This window comes from Gossypium hirsutum, chromosome D08, assembly GCF_007990345.1.
Source record: "Gossypium hirsutum isolate 1008001.06 chromosome D08, Gossypium_hirsutum_v2.1, whole genome shotgun sequence".
Taxonomy (NCBI): domain Eukaryota; kingdom Viridiplantae; phylum Streptophyta; class Magnoliopsida; order Malvales; family Malvaceae; genus Gossypium; species Gossypium hirsutum.
The window spans coordinates 45,305,240-45,310,539 of NC_053444.1; the positions used below are offsets into that span (position 1 = coordinate 45,305,240).

At 33.2% G+C, this 5,300-nt stretch overlaps 1 non-coding gene across 1 annotated transcript; it reads right to left on the reverse strand.

Annotated features, from left to right (window-relative positions):
• LOC121220581 (small nucleolar RNA R71) lies at positions 1–107 on the reverse strand. The gene has a single exon (XR_005917802.1). It is a non-coding gene; the product is annotated as a small nucleolar RNA R71 (small nucleolar RNA).
• Between the last annotated feature and the right edge of the window lie 5,193 nt (positions 108–5,300).

Consider the following 5,300-nt stretch of genomic DNA (forward strand, 5'->3'; position numbering starts at 1 on the left):
AAGCTCCGAAATGAAATCACTTCATTTCAGCAACTTGATGAATAATCTTTATATGAGGCATGGGAGCAATTCAAGGAGTTATTACAAAAGTGCCCTCACCATGGTATTATTCCTTATTGTGTTCAAATGGAAACTTTTTATATTGGCATTAATGATCATATTAGAATGATGGTGGATGCTTCGACAAATGGAGCTCTTCTTTCTAAGTCTTACAACGACGCTTACGAAATTATTAAAAAATTTGCTAGCAATGGCTATCAGTGGCCAACCAACCAAGTAGCTTCAAGAAGACAAATTGTAGGAATACATGAAGTTGATGCACTTACTTCTTTGGCAGCCCAGGTATCCTCTATGTCTTCTATGCTTAAGAATATAATTGTTAATGGTTTCAATGGTAATCTGACAAGTCAACAGCCAAACCAGTTTGAGAATATTTCTTATAAATACTGTGGTGATGGCCATTTCTTTAAAAATTTTCCATCGAATCCAGAGTAAAAATATTACTTGGGAAACCAGAATTGGAATGGTTTGTAATAGAATTCTTACAACTCTTCATGATAGTATCATTCAAATTTTCCATGGAGCAATCAATGGGTGGACCCTAGTAACCCTTCTATGCCATCTTAACTAAATTATCCACTGGAATATCCTCACCAAGTGCAACAATCCTCACCATCTGAATCTTCAAGTAATCTTGAGGATTTACTAAAGGCGTACATAACGAAGAATGATGAACTAATCCAAATCTAAGCAGTAATGTTGAAAACTTCAAGGAACCAAGTGGGACGACTACCAATGAGTTCAAAAGAAAACCCCAAGGTGTTTTGCTGAGTGACACTGAAAATCTAAGAAGTATGAGAAAAGAGCTTTGCAAAGTTGTCACTATATGGAGTGGGAAGACATTGGAGCCTAAGGTAGTCTAGGTTGAAGATGAGCCTGTTGTAGCTTAAGACAAAGAGGAAGTTGAACCGAGTTTTGAAACTCCTATTTCACAGAAGTCAGATTCAGTGATCCTTGATGAGGTAAACTCTAAACCAATCAGTTCTGATAATCTAACACCCTTGTTAGATGCAGAAAAATTTCCACAGAAGAGTTGATCAGTTAAAGCTAAGATTCCACCATTATTATATCCTCAACAATTGTAGAAGCAACAACAGGATACTCAATTTAAAGAATTTTTTTATAATGAGGTGACTTGTAATGTCTTTAATGTTACTAAATCCCAAGATGTAGTTGAAGACTACTAAGCTATTTTTGAGATAAAATCGTTGGCTTCTATAGAATTGGAACTCAATTCTCTAGACAATCAATTAAAATGTATTCTGCTAGCGGATTCACCAAGTGATGATGAAGGCAAGGAATGTTTGGCTTTGTTAGAAGCTAAAACGAAGGGATTCACTTAGGAAGTTCCACTGGAATCGTTAGAGTTATAATCTCGATAGTACACACAACCAAAAACATTGATTGAAGAGCCAATTTAATTTGAACTAAAGATTTTACCTCCTAATTTGAAATATGATTATTTGGGTCTATCTTTGACTTTACCTATCATTATTTCAATTAAGTTCACTAGGAATCAAGAAAAGTCACTTGTGGTTTTGGAAAAGAAAAATAAGGGTATGGGATGGATTATTGCAAATATTCAAGTCACCAGTTGGAAGATTTGCATGGACTACAGGAAGTTAAACAAGACCACTACAAATTTGTTAGGCAAGAGTATGATTACTTCCTAAATAAGTACGGTTGGTATGATAGATGGCCCTGTGACACTGTCTCGGTTAGTGACGATTCTAAATAAAATAGATGGAGTTTTCTTCACGTTCTTTATCGTTATTCTATATTTTCAATTTTTTTCCATTTGAATAAAATGACAGACTTAGATAAAATTTTCTTTAGATCATTACATTAATTAAAATTCTGTCTAGGAGATTGAGACTTGTGTGGGACCATATTTGACCCCTCTCGTCTTTCCTGTGAGTTTAGTTTAATGTAATTTTTCAAAAAAATATTTTTCTAAGTGGTCCGAAGAATTTATTTATTTGTTTTTGTTAAATAAAGGTTCAATTTTTTACCCAATAACTATTTTCTTTGAGTTTTTTTTAGTTTTTTTTTAGTACAAGAACTTAGGATCCAAAAAGGTGCTACCATTGGACTTAAGACACTGCTAGGACAAGAAATATTCAACCCTTTTCCGCACAAACCTGCATCCCTTACCATGCTCCGCCAGTAGCCCCATAGTGCATCTCCCTTAACCTCTTAATGTCGTAGCCCTTAACTCCCTAAATCACCACCCCTTCATTCGAAGCCACCAACCACCGCACCTAAACTATCCTTAAAACTGCCACCCCTCCACCTCTAAACCTTACCATCACCACTCACTTACCTGCCCAAAACCGAAACCACCCTTAATATATTTTCTAACTCTAACACCAAGAGTCCCTTCGTTTAGCACTATTCCATGAAGTGAACAGTCTGCTATAATGGTTATCCTGCAACACATGCAGTGGTAGCAACAAGCTTATTGGAGATACACAAAAATACGGGATAACTCAATTAAAGATGCTTTTAAGAAAATCTTTCACAACCTGTTTGTTTCTGTGTCTAAATTTCCAGACTTTGTATTCGATCCATGGACTCCAATATCGAGGAAGGAACGAGGTGATTCAAGAAAAAATAAGGACGATAAAGCAAAAGATGGGTCAAATTCAGAGGGGTCTGCAAATAAATAAATAAAAGGGGGATTTTGTCCTTACTTTATTTTATTTTTTTAGGATATTTTAAGTTTTTAGGCTTTAAGTTCTATTAAGATATTTGCATTTCTCGCATAACAAAACAAGAGGTTGAAATCATTAATAAAATTGAATAATTTTCAAAATAAGAAGTGTGGCAATAGATATGTACATGTCTAAGATTGGATCTGTCTAGGAAGAGCATGGTACTTAAGCAGTCAAACTTGACTCAACTCATTTTCCTGTGATCCTACCTGGTGTACAATATCTATTCATTTATGTATTTTCGTTCCTTATTGCTTTTAACAATAGGGACACTATTCTTAAGTAGGAGGACCAAAAAGTGAAATTGTTTTTTTTTTCAGAACTCATTTTTCTTATCAAATTATGATTAAGTTATATTTTGCTCAAAAATTTAAATTTTTGTTAATTATGCTAAACTTTAGTATAAATAAAGTTCTATTATCTCAATAATTACTATGTTAGCTGAATTATGACATAAATGTTGCTCTTAATAAAGTATGTAAATCAAACCATAAAATTTTTAATTCCTTAGGAAAGCTAAGCATGCATGAAAGTTTAAGTCTCTAGAATTGACTTGGTAATTTCTTGAGGCGAAATCCTAGGAGGCATGAAATTTTGAAAATGATTGAGGCAAACTTTTGTTTGGACCATTTAAGTTTTTCAAGCCAACCTTAATGAATATTTATCCCTTGAAACCCAACTTTGAGACTATATGGCCTGATTTTACTCAAACCTTATAATAATAATCCATCCATTCTCTCATAATTATCTCTAAATTTTTCCAAACACTAGACTCAATCTATCCAGAATATTCCCTGAAAATAAGTTTGGGGAGTTGAGAAGAATTATCAAATGCTCACATGTAGTAATATGCTCATATGTGAAAAAAAAAAAAAGAGAGCATATGTACTCAAAAAATTAGATGTACAAGGAGAATGTGTACTCAAATGCAAAAAAAAAGAGCATGTGTACTCTAATGCAAAAATTAGTTGAAAACAAGCCCTAGTGGCTAGAACAAATTTAAATGAGTCAAACGTCTCCAGAAAAGAGATTGAAAGGTAGTGAAATAGGTAAGTGTTGTTAATTGAATATGACATTAGATGGTGTACTACTAAAGGTAAATAAATGTATGTATTTGATCAACGAATTATATTGAATTGGATAAGTTCAAGGATTGATAATTGATAGTAAATAAAATTGGTCATGGATATGGCAATATTGTATAGGTTATTTTAGCATCATTTTGAGTATCCTTTCATGAATGGTAAAATGGTGAATGGGTGATGTTTTGGAACATGACTTGATTAGATATTGGGTGCATATGCATATACATGTATTTGACTTGAAATATATTACCTATGTGTGTGATATACTATTTTGGATTATGAAAGTACTACTGAGCCCTATCACTCAGCGTACGGTTTGTTTTCTCCGGGCATAGGTTTAGGTGATCCTCGAGAATAGGAGAAGTAGTTCCAACATCCAAGAAGCGATTCACTAACTTAGCAAAGTTTGTAAAGTACTTTTTTTATTGTATATGGTGTTGGGAAAAAATCCAGTTTGAAAACAGCTTTCTTGCATAACGAAAAATGTTTTTTTTTTAAATCGACCAAATTTGTGATATTTATAGCAATAAACCCTAAACCAAAATCATACTTGTGTTTTTAGATAGATGGATCATTGTCATTCCTGAATTTCAACCAAACGCTCTTCTCAACTATTCTCATACCACAAATTGCTTCGAGTGTGGGCTCAAACAATTTGAATCAAACACGGACTAAAAATAACTTTCTTTTCTTTTGGGGTGAAAATAAAAATTCTCTTCTCAAATAGAAACCGACAGGATTGTTATTTTGGAAAATATATTTAATTCTTAGATAATAAAGGTCTCTTTATTTTTGGGCAGAATAATGATATCTGAAAGTTGTGTTAATAGCTCTACCGATGCCATTTGTTTATAAGGAGAGAAGGTAGAACACTTATTGAATTGTAAAAGATTATTTTAGCTAGAAAAATGAAATCCTAGGTCAACTAGGATGTAGGAGGTTGTAAAAACCCCCAATTCAACAGGCCAATTGACGAATAGTAATGTTATCGGGAAAACAAAAATCATTACGTAAAGTCCAAAAATAAAGGTTCCAAAGTTATGTCATTCAATATGATTTAGCAAACCAGTTTTAAAATATCGCATGGTAGATTATAGTTTAAAAGGTAAATTTTAAAGGGAAAAATAAGAGTACACCAAATGTAAATAACATAAAAGTTAATAATTTGGCGAAGTGCCATCATCTGATTTATACAAAATATTATATGAAAAAAATCTCAAATTTTCTTTATACAACGTTCAACAAAAGAGACTGAGACTATAGGCCCCCTGATCAATATACATGTTCCAACTAAACAAGGAATGAATCACAAAGGAGTTTGTAGTCAAGTTGATTCCCTTACAAGAGTTCACAATGATCTACAACCCCTGAAATGGTAGAGGATACATGTCACGACACAGAGGTTCCATGTCGTGACATTGGGATGGATTGCTTGATTTTT